Source organism: Pituophis catenifer, unplaced genomic scaffold (genome assembly GCF_029215685.1).
Source record: "Pituophis catenifer annectens isolate HBS135680 unplaced genomic scaffold, rPitCat1.0.hap2 SCAF_13, whole genome shotgun sequence".
Lineage (NCBI taxonomy): Eukaryota > Metazoa > Chordata > Lepidosauria > Squamata > Colubridae > Pituophis > Pituophis catenifer.
This window is the reverse complement of record NW_027256893.1, coordinates 6,996,414-7,014,776: the sequence shown is the minus strand read 5'-3', so window position 1 is coordinate 7,014,776 and position 18,363 is coordinate 6,996,414. Positions and strand designations below refer to the sequence as shown.

At 39.5% G+C, this 18,363-nt stretch overlaps 1 pseudogene; it reads right to left on the bottom strand.

The window, feature by feature from the left end:
• Positions 1-374: 374 nt before the first annotated feature.
• LOC139323514 (cytochrome P450 2J2-like) lies at positions 375-18,118 on the bottom strand (annotated as a pseudogene).
• Between the last annotated feature and the right edge of the window lie 245 nt (positions 18,119-18,363).

The following is an 18,363-nucleotide window of genomic DNA, read 5'->3' as shown; positions in this document are numbered from 1 at the left end:
TAGCATTTTTGAAATCCAAGTGGTGTCTGGCCTGACCTTGCTTTTCTGGCTGCCTGGCAAAGATCAAGGCAAGTTAGCGCCCAGAAGAGAAGAGTCCCTTTGACACCTCCCCTGCATATCTCCCCCACCCTGTACAGGAACCAGATTCTCTTGACAGGAAGAGCCATTCGATAAAGAAGCTATGGACTCTGCTCTTCTCCATTCTTCATTCCAGTAACCTTAAAGAAAGAGAAAAGAGACAAAGAAAATGAATTTCATCTCCATCATAAACAAAACTGATCATCCACTGGAAAATGTGGTGTATGATAACCCTTTATTTATGTTGTTTTAAAATGATCTTGTGGTGAATTTGAAGTAGAGAAGACCTCTGGCTGTTGGAGAGAATGGAATGGTCTTGAATCAGTTGCCTTGCAGATCCTCACTTCGATCTACCCACTTGGCTGGCGACATTGCAGCAACACCTTAAAGCGAGATGGGGATTGTGTAACCCCAAAGTGTGGTGTGAAATCCGGAGCTTGGGATTTGTCTGGCCACAATAGCTGGAAGTTTCTGAGAATGCTGGTAAAGAAGAGGAAGAGCTCCATCCGAGCCAAGTTTTCCCCTAAGCAGACTCTCGGTCCTGAAAAGGCAAAGTGAAGAACAAAGAGAGAAGTCAATCAGACCACTGAAGGCTGGCAACCAATTGCAACTCCTGGACCTGTTTGTTTCTCGAAACTATGATCCCAAATCTCATGAGATTTCAAAACTTGGTAACAGTTCTTTTGCATTCTTTCCTTCTCTAAAAGATTTATCTTCTAGGCCTCTATGAAGCACACCTCATATGATTTAGAGTTTAAAAAGAAGTTGAGACTCTGGAAAGAGTGCAGAAAAGAGCAGCAAAGATGATTAAGGGCCTGGAGGCTAAAATATATGAAGAAGGGTTGCAGGTATTGGGTATGTTTAGTCTAGGGATGCGGTGGCTCAGTGGCTAAGACGCTGAGCTTGTCGATCGAAAAGTCAGCAGTTCAGTGGTTTGAATCCCTAGTGTTGGGTAATAGGGTGACCTCCTGTTACTTGTCTCAGCTTCTGCCAACTACCCGTTCGAAAGCACATAAAAAATGCAAGTTGAAAAATAGGGATCACCAAACGTCTGGGGTGACGTCACAGTGGTGCTGCATGGAGGAATAGCCTCATTCTTCCTTGCTGGATTTTTCACATTTGGAAGCCTAAAAAAGGCAAAGCAATGATTTATCCAAATAGTACAAATCTTAATAAAATGGTGAGCTATGCAGAACTTTTAGACGACAAAGGAGAGTTAAAATCAGCCCAGGACTTGAAAAAACAAGGAATTGCTATGGACAGATGGCCCTATTTAGAAATTAAGACAAGATTCAAAAAAGAACAGGAACAATGTGGTATTTATGAGAAACAATTGGAATTGGACAGAATAATGCAAGGAACGGGAGGAAAAATGATTACCAAAATATACAATTTTCTTTTAAGATATAAAATGGAAGAAGAGACAGTAAAGGAAACAATGATAAGGTGGGCCAGGAATTTTGTTTATAATATTGAGTTAGAACATTGGGACAAATTGTGGGAAAGAAATTATAAGCTTATGATGGTGGTAGCCTATAAGGAGAATCTATATAAAATGTTCTATCAATGGCATTTACCACCAGCGAGATTGGCCAAAATGTTCCCAAACTTATCCCCTGAATGTTGGAGATGTAGACATAAATCTGGAACGTTCTATCATATGTGGTGGACTTGTCCCAATGCCAGAAAATATTGGTTCAAAATTAAGAAATGGCTGGAAAAAAATACAGAACCTAGGATGGAATTGAAACCAGAATTATGTTTATTAGGCATACTGGATCTGAAAATGGATAAGAAAAATCAATACATAATATTACATATACTAACCACTGCTAGGATCGCTTTTGCACAAAATTGGAAACAAATAAATACCCCCCTCAGATGAAATTGTAATTAGGAAGATACTGGAATGTGCTGAAATGGACAGGATGAGTATGAAATTAAAAGAAAAAGAAGAGTTGGATTATTATAAAATTTGGAGTAGACTGTACAAGTGGCTAGAGAATAGAAGCCAAAACAAAAAATGAGAGTTCAAAAACTATTGTATATAATATAGAGATAAATATATATATGTAAAATCAGAATGTATTATGTTATTATAATATATTATATATAAGATATATATATATATATAATGTAATATAACTATCATACTATTACTAGAAATGTTAACATTTATGATAAGGCAAATATTGAATATTGAATTACATAAGCAGAATATTCATACTGATACGGAAAGCTGTAAAATTATATTACATTGTTGTGTTGTTTTTTACTTGTTTGTATTTGTATTTATTTGTTTCTTTCTTTTTCTTTTTTCTCTTTTCTTTTGTACGTGTTTTTTAAAATTGGAAATCGTTTAATAAAAACTATTTAAAAAAAGAAAGAAAAATAGGGACCACCTTTGGTGGGAAGGTAACAGCGTTCTGTGCGCCTTTGGCATTTAGTCATGCTGGCCACCTGACCACGGAGACGTCTTCGGACAGTGCTGGCTCTTCGGCTTTGAAACAGAAATGAGTACGGCTTCCTAGAGTCGGGAATGACTAGCACATATGTGTGAGGGGAAATTTACCTTTACCTTTTAGTCCAGTGGAAAAAAGGACTGCAGGGACATGATAGCAATGTCCCAAAATTTGAAGGGCTGCCACAAAAAGGAAGGGGTCAAACTATATTCCAAAGCACCTGAAGGCAGGAAAAGAAGCAATGGATGGAAACTAATCAAGGAGAGAAGTAATCTGGAACTAAGGAGAAATTTCCTAACAGTGAGGAGATTTAAGAAATGGAACGGTTTGCCTTCAGAAGTTGTGGGTAAACCCAATTTTCCTATAGGATGCTGAATTATAAACTGAGCCCAAGAGCTGACTTTCACAAGTCTCTAAAGAAAGCTTTCCACTAAAAGTATATCTGTCTGTGAGAGAGAGTGTGGGTGTGCGGGTGAGAGAGAGAGAGAGAGAGAGAGAGAGAGAGAGAGAGAGAGAGAGAGAGAGAGAGAGAGAGAGAGAGAGAGAGAGAGAGAGAGAGAGAGAGAGAGAGACAGAGACAGAGACAGAGACAGAGACAGAGACAGAGACAGAGAGACAGAGAGAGACAGAGACAGAGGAATAATTCACCTGCTGAAAATGCCAAAAAGGCTTCCGGCTTCACAAACTCTCCCTTTTCATTCAGAAAGTTGGAAGGGTTGAACTCATTGGGAAACTTCCACTGGGATTCATCATGATGCACAGACTGGATATTGACCAAAACGATGGTATCCTACAAACGAGAAGCACACAACAAAGGCATTGGACTATACGTTTATGGCACTCCCATAAAATGAGATTCAAAAGGAAGACTCCCATTGATCTCAATCTCTTCCTCTTAGATACTAACACAGCCGCCTCAGGTGAGGAAGGCACAGGTGGACATAGGCCGATTCACCAAACCTTCACTTCATATAAAGTAATTAAAGGTTTCTGCTTTCACCTTGGGAATTTTATATCCAAAAAGTTGCACATCTTTTATGGATGCATGAGGTACTCCAAAAGAAGCAACACTTGAAACGTGTTGGATTTCATGAATGACGGCGTTTGTGTAGGGCAATTTTTCTCTGTCTTCATATTTCAAGATTGCCTTGTTTCCCAGAACTGTGTCTATTTCCCTCCAGCATTTCTCTGAGGAACAAATAGCTTGGTTACCTTCTGGGAAATATTTCATTGACTTTAAGTAGACAATCAATGGTTTGTTTTCCAAGCAGGTACCCACCAGAAGTGAGGAGAATGAAGCTGATTGAGTTTCCAGCCATGATAATTCAGGAACCTTCCTCATTTTGCATAATAAGTGAAGTTGTTATTTTTATAGATGAAGAAGCTTATTTCACAATTCTTTACCTTGGATCTCTGGAAAGGCCATCAAATAGAGCAACGTCCACTGCAGTGTTGATGCCATCGTCTCTGTTCCAGCCACATACAGGTTAGATAGTAAGATTAGTAGTTGCTATTCCTCAAAACTTGAACCTTTCCTCTCTGGCTTTTGTTAGTTAAAACGAAGAATGTTATTAAAATCAAATGGAAAAAGGATCTTCTCCCACTCTTTAATTCAGTTGATTACTTCAATTTAAAAGCAGGAATTCATTCTGAAAAATAGGACTCAAAATGGAAAGGAAGTAGGGAGATGGGAAACAAGCAAGTTCTGGTGATAAAACATCATAATAGAGTTTGGGGAGAGGATGGGGGTTCTCTAGAGCAGGGGCCCCCAATCTTTTGGGCACCAGGGATTGGTTCTGTAGAGAGAGGTTTCTCTGTGGAATAGAGGAGGTGAGTTTCACGTCCTGCCTGCATCCCACAGATGGGGCTTTGCTTGTTTGCATGGCACTAGAGCAGGGGTCACCAACCTTTCGGACCTCAGGGACCACTAAATTCATAATTTTAAATCCCACAGACCACTAATATGATCTGCCTAATGACCGGCTGGGTGGGTGTGGCTAGGTGGTCATGTGACTGGGTGTGGTCAACTTGGTGTCAATCATGTTGAGGGGCACCTCGTGGCCCTTTACTCGCCACTCCCCTCCTGTTCCCAGCCCCTCCTCGCCTGCCTACAGAGGCTCCTTAGGGCCCCAACCGGAAGCAGTTGTTGGAGCTAAGCAGCCACCATGAGAAAGAGTTGGCAAAAGAGGTCATTTCAAATTGGATCTGACTGAGAAGGAGGCTCAGCAGAAGCACGTCACTGAGGACTAAGAGCATAGGCTTTCCAAGCAGAAGGAAGACCTGTGGGAGTGCAAGGCCAGGTACAGGCGCCTGGAGGCTCAGCGGGCTGAAATGATCAACCAGTTCCAGGCTATGATTCAGTCCCACTGGAACAAGGTCCTCAGGCTCTTCACCATCAGCGGCACTTCCTTCCAGCCTTTGCCCCACACCAGGAGGCTGAAGCAGACCCCAAGTCGGAATTTCTTCCCCCCTCCGACCCACACAAAAAGACCCCAAAGGGGGAGACACTCTGCAGCAAAAACAAATGTTCATTGCACGTATTGCACCAGCCATAGTTTGAGGACTCCTGATTTAGTGCAATATAATATGCACTAAATATGATCCATGGACCACCAGTTGGTGACCGTAGTCAACCTGAGCTGGCAAAAGGTCCTTTCCTCCCAGTCCTGATGGAAAGATCTACCCTAAGGTGGTTGGGTCTCCACAACATGCAAAGCAAAAGGATATCGCTTCATTCACACAATGCGTCACCCAGGCAGAAAATGGACTTGACACAACATCTAGAAAAATTACTATCAACGTCTTTGTGATATTTTCAGGATGTGTAAGGTCAGAAAAATAGATCCAAAGAGAGGAAAAGAAATCATTGCAAATTCAACCAGAAGAGACTGAAGAATCTACCTTCTGCATTTCCTCTAAATATGCATCAATGAAATCTCGAGGTTCTCCTACAGTCAAAGTTGCCTTGTGTTCTTCTATCTCTTCTTGATGGAAAGCTTGCATTTTCTTTGTAACTGTGAATAATTCCTGATGTGGCAAGGGCAGGCTTCTCACTAAGGGGATCTCATTGTAAAGCTACCATCAAAGAGAAGAAAAGCCATCATTGACCAAGATCAATATACCCTCCTTTGTAGGATAAATGGAGCAGGAAAAGAAACCCCTTGTAACATCTCTTATTTACAATTTGATAGGGACTCAAATGCCCCAATCAGATAAAATTTCAAAAAAATGTCCCAGTGAGTTAAAATTTGCCCTGGTTAAATTTGGATAGCTGCTGATTTTGACAATTAACTCACACAGAAGCTTCACCCACACTTCCCGTAACTCTGATGAGAAATTATTCCAATTATAAGGAAAATTGGCTGTTCTAGCTGCTAAGAAAACCAGACAGTTTCCAAAATAGGTGAGACATGAAAACTCAAAATTCCCACCACCTAATTGCACACTTATTTTGAATATTCTTTTGGATTCTTGTTAAGGATACCAAGGCCCAGGGTCCTGCTACTATTCGGGAATTTTGATGTATCATATCCAGCAGAGTTTTGAGGAAGCCGTTATCATATTCAAAGTGTTTTCCAAATAATATGGTAGACATTATGTTGGCAACTGCAGCGTCCAGAAACCCAAAAGGATCAAAAGGCACATCTGTCAAAGAAAAGAAATTAAACCTAACGGTAAAGTATGCAATGATGAAGCAGTTAAAGCAAACCACTTGAACACATTCTTTGGCTCAGTCTTTGTTAACAGAAATGCATGCCCAACATTCCCTAGTCATACTACTAATGACTACAACAATCTAATACAAATAGATTTCACAGAAGGTGCCTTCCGCCATGCCCTGAAGACCTTTCTTTTTCAGCAAGCCGGGCTGGCTTAACACTTTTTAAATGTTTTTAATATGTTTTGTTATTGTTTTTTAACTTTGGGGCCAAACTTATATATATCTTTTAAAATTGTTTTTAATGTTTGTATCTATGTTTTTTACTTTGGCTGTACACCGCCCTGAGTCCTTCGGGAGAAGGGCAGTCTATAAATGTGATAATAAATAAATAAATAAATAAATAAATAAATAAATAAATAAATAAAATAAATAAATAATGTTGAAAAGGTACTACATAGACTGAAACCATCTCTATCTATTGCACCTGATGGACTATGTGCATACTTCTTAAAAAAGCTTTCCACTGCTATAGCAGAACCCCTAAGCATAATTTTTGAAAAATCTTTCAGGACCAGTTCCCTACTCAACCTATGGTCACTAACCACGGTCATCCCTATCTTCAAAAAGGGAGATCCCAGCCTAGTCGAAAATTACAGACCAATCTCTTTATGCTGTGTCACCTGCAAAGTCATAGACTCAATCATCAACCAATCCATTACCCTCCACCTAGAAACAAACAACCTACTCTCTAATAAACAATTTGGTTTCAGAAAAAAATTATCCTGTAATCTACAACATTTACACTGCAAAATATATGGACTACAAATCTTGATCAGGGCAAAGCAATAGATGCAATTTACATAGACTTCTGTAAAGCCTTTGATTCAGTGGTACATGACAAACTACTTCTAAAACTAAAATCCTATGGCATCTCTGGACCCCTCCATAATTGGATAACTGTTTCTGTCAAACAGACGCAAGTGGTCAAATAGGGAGCGCCCTATCAAATCCTGCACCTGTTAATAGTGGTGTCCCACAAGGCAGAGTTCTAGGACCAACACTCTTCATACTATACATAAATGACCTTTGTGATCATATTATAAGTAACTGCATTCTCTTCATTGATGATGTTAAACTATTTAACACTACCAACAATGCTGCTCCCCTTAAAAAAGACCTTGACTTTGTGTCGGAATGGTCAAAACATTGGCAACTCCAAATCTCAACCAACAAATGCTCTGTCTTACACATTAATACAATTGAGCGTGTCCAGAAATATTTCACAAGAAGAGTCCTCCACTCCTCTGCTCGTAACAAAATACCCTATGTCACCACACTTGAAATTCTGGGTTTGGAAAATTTAGAACTATGCAGCCTTCTGTATGACCTAAGCATAGCTCATAAAATTATCTGCTACAATGTCCTACCTGTCAATGACTACTTCAGCTTCAACCACAACAATACACGAGCACACAATAGATACAAACTTAAAGTGAACAGCTCCAAACTTGATTGCAGAAAATATGACTTCAGTAACAGAGTTGTTAATGCCTGGAATACAATACCAGACTCTGTGATCTCATTCCAAAACCCCCAAAACTTTAACCTAAGACTGTCTACTGTTGACCTCACCCCATTCCTAAGAGGTCTTAAGAGGTCTGTAAGGGGCATGCATAAGAGCACCAGCGTGCCTACCATCCCTGTCCTAATATTCCCTTTAATTGTATTCATTTTATGTATTCAATTCATGCTTATACTTATATATATTATCTAATATGTACTCGACAAAATAAAATAAATTAAATAAATAAATCCCTATCAATTGATCTGCCTTCATGTTTCTTTACAGGAATCACAATGTCTATGTAATAAACCCTTTCTATAACTACAAGGAAACTCTCTCTGACTGCCTATCTATCATCTATCATCTACCATCCCCCCCTCTCTCTCTCCCCACCTATTCACCATCCATCCATCTCCATCTGTCTGTCTGTCTGTCTGTCTCTCTCTCTCTCTCTATCTATCTATCTATCTATCTATCTATCTATCTATCTATCTATCTATCTATCTACCACTATCTACCTACTTATCAATCTTGTTTCCCCCAAAATAAGACATCCCCTGATAATAAGCCCAATCGAACTTTTAGAGCACATGGCAATAAGGCCAAGCGCTTATTTCAGGGTTCAAAAAATCTAAGACAGGGTCTTATTTTGGGGAAAACACGGTATCTATCTATCTATCTATCTATCTATCTATCTATCTATCTATCTATCTATCCATCCATCCATCCATCCATCTATCATCCATCATCTATCAGTCTAACGATCACCATCATCTATCTAATTTATGGGCCTGTCCATTTTATAAGCCAATGACTCTGGACAGCATACAATTTCGGACAGTGAGAGTGGAAGTTCCTTCTCCAAACTTGTGGGTTGGTTTCCGAGTGCTTCGTTACCAGACTAGGTAAAATCTTCAGATGAATTTAGGGAATGTCACTGTTGGAGTTCTTCTGATTTTGCCCCCTAAGCACCTTTACTGTTTGCAGAGGCAACATCAGAAAAACACAAAATCAGAGATTTCGGTTCTCTGATCAGCTCACCATGAATTTTGGGCAAAAGAACCACAAAGGTCAAATGGCCTCTGCTATTTTCAATCTTTTTCTAACAAACAAAAATCTTGCTGAAAGCTAAAACAATGTACAACTAGATGTTTTAGCCCCACCAGGTAGTGTAGATCATTAGCAGAAAGAGGTATATGAGCTCTATCTAAGGTACAACTGAAAAGACTCCTTGAGGATTGTCAATGCAGAGATTATGTCTATGACATTATTATTACTGTATTTTTCGGAGTATAAAACGCACTTCCCCTTCCCCAAAAGAGGGTGGAAATGTTGGTGTGTCTTATACACCAAATACAGGCATTGTTGGCCTACCGTAGCCCCGCCCTGCTCATCCCATTTTTGGAATGACAATCCCCCAACCATCCCATCATGTCCCAGGAGAGCTTACTCATGTTTTCAGTGAATGCTTGAATCAAACAAGTGGCCTCCTCCAGGATCTTTTCTTCCATTGATTTTCTGCCCATTCCAAAATTTCTGAGACACATCCCTGAAAACCTTCTTTGCTCCTTCCATACTTCTCCATATGTTAACGTCAATAAACCTAAAAAAAAGGAAAATCATCCTGGACTGAATAGCCCTTATTTTGCTTATCAGTAAAAATTTGGGTATTGTTATTTTTTTAAATAATGTATTTAAATAGTGTATTTTCAAAAACAATAGTATATGTAAATGTACAGAGAATTATGAAATTATATAATTCAGGGGTGAAATCTAAAATTTTTCCCTACCAGTTCTGTGGGCATGGCTTGTGGGGGGTGGGGTGTCATGTGACTGAGTGGGCATGGCCAACTCGATATCACTCACAGCCACGCTCACTCAGTCACAAGACCCCGTCCCACCAAGCCACGCCCACAGAACCTGGTAGGAAAACTTTTTAAATTTTTATTCTGCCACCCACTCACCACCCGCTCTCTCTTTGCTTTGGGCCCAGGGATGCGCCATTCCCTGGGGCCCTGGAGCTGCCGCCTGCTCGCCACCTGCCTCAACCAGGTCGGGAAATGCACCATTCCCCGATACCAGCCTTGCCCCAAAGCCGCTGCCCGCTCTCTCATCGCCAAGCGGCATGTCCTTACCTTTCTCCTGCGGCTCCGCCCACCTGCCCCATTCCCTGGAGTTGGGGAATGCACCATTCCCGGACTCCGCCCTTGCCACAGAGCCACTGCCTGCTCGCCCTTCATCAGGTGGTGTATCCTACTGCTTGTCACTGCGTTTTTTTATTTACCAGCTGAGCTAATTATTTCTGGACTATCAGACTTTCCGTACCTTGCCAAGAATTGTTATCAAAAGCTACTACGCATGTCCATCCACCCACATTCCTTCACACTCTTCCTTTGTTCTCTTGCCACGGGTGCCGGTTGCTGGAAAGCAGCTGGCCCGAATTATTTTCAAAATGTAGCAATTATCTTTCTTAGTTAGTGAGGTGTTTTATTTTCTTTATAACAAATAAATGAGTTTTATTAGAGAACTTTTTCTTCGCGTTTTATTTCAGAATATTGCAACTTGGAGAAGCCACGATCCATCCTCTAATTAATCAGGGTGATTTGTCCCAGAGCCAAACATGGGATTAATCGATGCCCTGACACTGCTCAGCTTTCTCCCTGGGCTGGCTGTCAGGGAAGGCAAGCGCCCGAAAGTTACCAGAGTCACTCACTCTCCTTCTTGAATGAGCTGCTCTGGTCTACGTGCCAGCTGCGCAAGCGCACCCCCAATCTGTCACTGATGAGTGAATTAAATAAACAGTGTGTGCTTGTGCAGCCGGCTCATGGACCAGAGCAGCGATGGTGGCAGCTCATTCACAAAGGAGAGTGAGCGACTCCGGTAATTTTTGGGCACTTGCCTTCCCTGACAACCAGCTGCAGGAGAAAGGTGAGCAGTAGGATACACCGCGTGGCGAAGGGCGAGCAGGCAGTGGCTCCGTGGCAAGGCCAGAGTCAGGGAATGGTGCATTCCCCAACTCCAGGGAGTGGGGCAGGTGGACGGAGCTTCCAGCTGCCATTGCTATCGGTTCTCCGAACTACCGGCCATCATCGCTACCGGATCAGGAGATCTGGTCTGATCCGGTAGCATTTCACCCCTGATATAATTCATATTCAGCTAATAAAACGGAACTATGCCAAGGAAAATACATTGAGTAGGTTTTATTACGGTATAAGGGAAAAAAAGGATTTTTTTTCAGCTGAATACCAAAATTTCTACTGTATTGTTATTCATAAATGTTGCAAAGAAAAAAGAAGAAGAAAGGATCGAATTCCAACATTTAAAGAAACGATTCCTTCTCTTCCTAGAAATCTTGGGTCAGAAATCCAGAATGTAGAGGAAAAAAGATCATTGGAAGCTGAGTCACAGAATGGGTAACTTGAAGCCCTAGCAAGAACAAACAGGCATTTGAAAAAGACAAAAGTAAATTATATACAGTTACCTTTCTTCCTAGTGAGGAAATCCATTATAGGAAATGATGGTCTCCCAGCAAATTCTGTGCCTTTTATCATGAGAACCTCCTTTGCTGAAGGAAATCCATGAGTCAAGACCATAGGTGTTCTTCCAAGATAAAGACTGAAGAGGGGACCATATTTTTTGGTCAGCTGAAATGAAGAAGCAATAGCACTTAGATTTATATACCGCTTCACAGTGTTTTACAGCCCTCTCTAAGCGGTTTACAGAGTCAGCCTATTGTCCTCAATAATCTGGGTCCTCATTTTACCCACCTCCAAAGGACGGAAGGCTGAGTCAACCTTGAGCCGGTCAGGATCGAACTGCTGACAGTTGGAAGAATTAGCCTGCAATACTGCATTCTAACCACTATGCCATTGTGGCTCAGTTGCCAGGATTGTCAGCATAGAGGCATCAGGAAATCAGTTGGGACCAAACACTGCAATGTTGCAATATATTGTGTCATCAAGGATGACCCTGAGGAATCTCTCTGAGCTCCATCCAACTCCATTCCCTCTATTGGGAATGGACAGAAGAAGGTCTATTGCTCCTTCTGAATTCATACATAGGTCTACAGGTAAACATGTTTATATGTAAAGTTTTAATGGAAGCACTGAACAAGAGAGGGATTTTGATCCTGTCTGGCAGAAGTGCAGAAGGTTTCATTTTGGCCAAGCATTTTTCTTCGAAGAAGGTTGGAAACAAACACTGCAGTGACACAATATCGAGGACGGCAATAAGAGAGGATCTGTAGCTTCTTCTATAGTTCTAGAACTGGAGGGATTACAGATAGTTCTCAATTTACAATAGTTCAGTTAGTGACCACTCAAAGTTACAGCAGCACTGAAAAAGTGACTTATGACCATGTTTCACACAAAATTTGCAGTGTCCCCATGGTGATGTGATCACAATTTGGACGCTTGACAACTGATTCCTATTTATGACAGCTGCAGTGTCCCGGGGTCATGTGATCATCTTTTGCCCCCTTCTGAGAAGCAAAGTCGATGGGGAAGCCACCTAACAACGGTGTTACCAACTTAAACAACTGCAGTGATTCACTTTATGACAGTGGCAAGAAAGGTCATAAAATGGGGCCGAATTCACTTAACCAGGGTCTCACTTAGCAATAGAACTTAGCAATAGAGCAATAGAGTTAGGAGAAGATGGGTGAACCAGGAGGGATTTTATCTGCTGAAAACATGTCATTTCCAGAGGTTATAGGGAGAGGGTTACTGAAATACTCTTGAGTGGATTGATAGAAGGTCATAGAAGGATGGAGGTGGAGGAGAATCTTGGAAAGAGACACACCTATTCACTGCAGATGGACCTAAGGGCATCTTCTGAAGATGGGAACATTCTGCTAACGTGAGAAAGTTCCAGCCAAGCATAATTAATACCCTTGTTTAACTCCAATGAAAGGGAAGGCTTTCAACCATGCTACACACATAAGGGAGTTTAAATTAATATTCTGACTTTAGAAAAGAGTCTTACTTTATAAAATGAGGGAGTTTAAAATAGTAATTGTTGCTTCATTTCATTGGTGTGCACTGCCCACCGACTCTTTCTTTGTTTTTTCTTTCCTCTGAGTTCTTTTGGTAAGAAGATTGGCTATAATTGGATAAATTAATCTAATTGACTTAATTAAAACCTTACTTTAAAGCATTTGCCAAATGAGTAATGCTTGAAAACAATAAATCAGTTTGTTTTGCTGTTTTGCTTTTTCTTTGATGCTTGTTGGTGAAGGGTATAAAAAAGAGGGAGGGGGGAAACAGAGATAAATGCCTTTGCTGAGTGTTTTTTTAAATGAGCCTTGCACATCTAAAAGCACAACTGGACTTTTCCTATGTAATGTTTTGGGGGGGGAAAGGAAAAACATCATCAGAAGTTGTTGTTGTTGATGGTTGTGTTGTTGTTGTTGTCTAATCATTTCCCAAGGATCTAAAGCCTTCTGAGAAGGAGGATCAAAGCAGCCCTACCCTAACAAATGTACAGATTAACGAAGCACTAGATGGCCAATTTATATTTCTCAACCATGTCTGCTGTTCTTCAGTTGCTAAATATGCCCGACTCTTCACAACCCCATGGAGTATAGCATGCCAGTCTACCCCATGCCCCAGTATCTCCCTGAGTTTGTCCAAATTCATGTTCATTGCGTCAATGACACTATCTAACCATCTCATCTTCTGCCGTCCCCTTCTCCTTTCACCTTCCATCTTTCCCAACATTAGGGTCTTCTCCAAGGAGTCCTCTCTTCTCATGTGGTAGCCAAAGTGTTTGAGATTCAGCTTCTGGATTTCTCCTTCCAAAGAACAGTTGGGTTGATTTTCTTTAGTTTGACCTCCTTGCAATCCAAGGGACTTTCCAGTCTTTCACCTTTTAATAAATCTGCTAACAAGGCTATGTGAGAACCTAGCTTGTTTGATGGTGAGCAGCTGCCCCAGGATAAGGCAGACCATGTGATCGCTTTCCAAAAGATGACTAGCTTTGATGCAATTTTGCTGACAGGGCAGAAACATGAAGGGAGACCATGGAAAAAAATTATTCCCTTTATTTATTATTTATTTATTTTTATTTATTTATTTAAATTTCTATACCGCCCTTCTCCTTTCGGACTCAGGGCGGTGAACAGCCAAAAATAAAACATTTATACACAAAAGTTAAAATAATTTTAAAAATAGTTAAATAAGATTTGGCCCATAATTTAAAACATTTGAATTTAAAATCAATACCAATTTAAAACCAATATAAAATCAGGCCAGCCCAGATAACTGAAAAAAGTAGGTTTTAAGGGCCCGACGAAAAGTCCGGAGGTCTGGGATCACTCGTATCTCTGGGGGTAGACTGTTTGCTAACTCTCACCTTTTGTCAAGAGTCCAAACAACTCTGTGTTGCAATGACAGTGTCCCACAAATACCTCTTTAAAGCCTGCTTAAAGGGACAGAAGTTCCTTTGTTCAGCTCTGCCAGAACTTTGAACAGCCATTGAATGAATGGTCATTAACTGAGAACGACTTTAATAGATTTGTTTATCTACCTGTACTTGATTCTTCTATCCGTTTTGTCTATTATATTCTCTCAAAGTATAAAATAAAATTGAAGGCAGGTGGAGGAGAGAAAAAAAAACACCAATTGAATGATTTGGAATTCCGCAAAAGCGGAATCATAAACTATTCATTCATTCCAATAAACAACACCTTTTTTCTAGATTTTTAAAATATCAAATTTCTCCAGGAATCTTCTCGAAGTTGTATGTTTCATTTGGAAACTTGGAAGGGAAACCAAATGTAACTTTTAAAGAGCTCGTGAAGCATTCAGAAGAAGTTCTTCACAATTAGGAATTAGGATTCTACTGCATCAAATGAGGAATGTCATCATATCTTCATAAGGTTCCAATATTTTTCTCCAAATTCTAGGTGAAACAAAAATTGTGTCTCATGTAGACAAGTTAAGAGAAACACACAAACCGACTCCCAGTTTGCTCTTCGTAGCCGCCAGACGGTCCCTCGGGACCGCCAGCCCCTTCGCCTGTAAAGAGCCGCCTTTACAACGGAAAGGCGGCTCGAAAAACTCCATTTCCAGGAGGAAATGTGAGAAAGAGCAGGTGAGTGTAGGTAGAGCTCTCCGCGTAGTCCCCAGAGTTTTTTTTTTACTCTTGGGGGCGAGCGGATGCGGCTCCCTATAGCACTCGCCGTTTGCTCCGGGCGTTGGGAGACCTCTGCTTTTTTGCAGAGCAAGGCTACGAAAATGAACCTTTCAAGATAACTAACAGATTAATTAAAGAGGATGAGATCTGGATCTGGACCTGTGACCCTAAACTGCAAGTATTTATACTTCTTTTGCAAAGGAAAGTAAAAAAGAGCTTTTAAAATGGCGACTGCCGAAATTTGAGCAGGGAAGCTGAAAAGGGAAAGTCCTTCTGTTTCTTATTAAGCCACAAAGTAGCGGAATAAATGCTCTTGGCTACAATTGAAGAAAAAGCTCCACTTTTGTGTTTTCTCTTTTCTGGAGATTTGATTTGATATTGATCTCGTTGGAAAGAAGCTTTGTTTTTTAAAAAGTTTGCCTGTGTGGAAATATGGCGTTTAGGCTTCCAAAGCTGGATAAACAAGCAGGGGGGGGGATTTCCCCATCCACAAACTATATGAACAAGTTCTTAACCTACAGTCTCAGAAAACTGATTTTAATATAATTGAATTTCTTCTGGAGGAGATTGTAAGAAGGGATGAGATTATGAATCAGAACTTTGAGAAATATAAGCAGGAAACTAAAGAAAAGATTATAAAAATGGCTAATGGTTTCTCAGAATTTTTGATCAGGTTGGACACAAATATTAATCTATTAGAGTCTAAAATGGAGGAAATTGAGGACAATTTGGAAAATAAAATAGAAAAAATTGAAAATGATTTGATAAACATCCAAGACAATAGTTTAGAAGAAAAACCTAAAATGGAAGCTGATTGTAATGTAGAAAATATACAACAACGTATTGAAAAGGAAGTTTTAATGATGCAATATAATTTTACTGAATATGCGATCAGACTGAGAGGATTACAGGAAAATAACAGAGATGACTTAAGGAAAATATCTTCTGAAGTTCTGGCTGGGATTTTAAAGGTTCATCCTGAGGAGGTATTTTGTAGGATCGATAGAGTTTATAGAATAAACTCCTGGATTGCAAAGCAGAGGCAATTGCCTAGAGATGTGGTGATTTATTTTACAGATAAAGAAATAAGAAATAATATTGTGCAGAAATCTTTTAAGTCTACTTTGCAATTGTTTGGAAGAAAGATTTGGATTTATAAAGAACTCCCACCTAAGATGTTATTGGAAAGAAAGAAATTTGGTTTTCTGGTGGCTGAGCTTAAAAAAAGAAAGATTTTATTCAGATGGAATGCTCCAGTTGGTATAATATTGAGATATCAAGGAGAAAGATATCAATTAAATACTGTTGAAAAAGCGGAAGAATTTTATCAAAAATTTTTAAAAATGAACTTAACATCTTTATGCACAATACAAGACAAGCAGAAGGAGTTAGAAATAAAGGAAAAATATTGAGTTACAGAGGCCTTGGTAGATGAATTGCCTTTGGATTCTTCAGACACCTCAGCTGGATTATTTATAAATAAGAGAGAAGTGGTATCGGATTCTAACGTGATGACTCACCAAGCTACAGACAACCATGGAAATCAATTAATTGATACACAACTTACAGAAAAGAAATATGAGTCACAAAAGCAAAACCAACAAGATCAAATTATAAAGCAGAATGAAAACCGATCAGTTGACACAAAACTTGCAGAAAGTAAATTAGGATGGAGATCAAACCCACAAAAAGAAAGGAAAAAAAGAAATAGGTCTCACAAAAAAAATAAAAATTTCTAAATTAAGCAACAGCAAAGCCAGTTATTTTTTTTAAAAAAATATGACTGAATATATGAAAAGATGGTTGAGGCGAAGTACTGGTTAATATCATCCTGAGGAGAGTGACAATGCCGTAATTTTGGGATGTGAAAAGGGCCTTAAATTGTTGGATTGGAATTATCTATTTTTGGGTTTTCTTTTTTTTTTCATTGGTCAACGTATTATACTTATGCTGAGCTATAAGGCAAGAGAGTTATGCTGGGGCATGCAGAAGATCTGGCTGTTACCCCATTATGAGAATGGGAATTAATAATCCTGAAGAAAGCCACTATTACAGATATTACATGGATTACAATTATAAAGTCACTCGGGTGGTTGTTTTCTTTTTTCTTATATATATACGAAGATATTCATTATTGATGGGGGCAGATGATAACTGAGGATTTTGAATATTCTGTTGCAACTGGGATGTTATGTTACCCTAATTCGGATGATGGAGTCAGCAATCCAGTGGAAAGATATTAAAGAAGATATTGTGTGGATTATAAGTTTAAAGTCATTGATTTTGTTTATATAAGGGAATATTTTTAGTAGGATGGGCAGAAGAACAAAGATATTAAGAATTGTTGTGTATGGTAATTTTGTAGGAAAGTGGGTGGAGATAGGTTAGTGATTTGATTATACAGATTAAGAAAAGGGATGCTTAAGAGATATATTTATGGGAGTGGAGGAAATGGATAGTGTAGAACAAATGTAAAACTAGAATATATGGGGAAGGCTGCTTTGAAATGTCATATTAATATACACAAAAGATTAAATGTTAAAGTAGGATTTATTATATAGTTTTAAAGTGGAAGGTTATTTTGAAATGTTATATTAATATACAGACATAAGTATGGGGGAGGAGAAAAAAAAGGGCAGATTATTGATAAATTGGGAGTTATAATAATATTACTGTGTTAAATCAGAAGTTATTATATAGTGTTATAATGGAATGTTATTTGGAAGTGTATGGCAAGAGGGGGAAGTAATAATATTAATAATATCACTAGGAGTAAGGGTCAGTATTTGGAGGAGGGAGTAAGGGGATGGTAAAATATTATATAATCTGTTATGTATTAGGTTTTTATTTCACAGAAGTCATAGGGGGGAGGAGGGATGGGGTGGTGAGGGGGGGTTAGGGAGGAGGGGGGGTAAAAAGGGGGGGGAAATTTGTAATTGAAAACTTTTTCAATAAAAAAAAAGAGAAACACACAAACCCTTTCAGTTCTTTTTGCAGGAGCAAAAATGTCAGCAGATTCACTCTCTGAAGTTTAACATGAAAATGGATAAAAAGCCTTACCTGATCCAGCTCCTTCAAAGGGAACCTCGTACTGAAATAAAGCAGATTCCCAAGTAGAGGCAGCCTCCATGGTCCAGGGGGGAAACCTTTGGGACGTTGGCTCTTCCAGAAACAGAGGAATAGGAGAGAAAGAATGATCAGCCAGCTGAAAATTGCCATGTTAATAGCAGGAACATCTCATTCTGTCTTTCTCTCTAGCTATTGTACTTGGCAAACCAGCCAAGATTAAATTTTTAAAGTTAGGATAAAGGGCACACGGTGTTCAGAAACCAGATTTCATGAACTGGATTTGACAAGCAGAAAATTAACATGAGGCACCTCAGGGAGAAATTTTTTTTGCCCCATTAACAATGGCAGCAACATATAAGGAAAATTTGTATAAAATGTTTTACTGCGAAATTAGC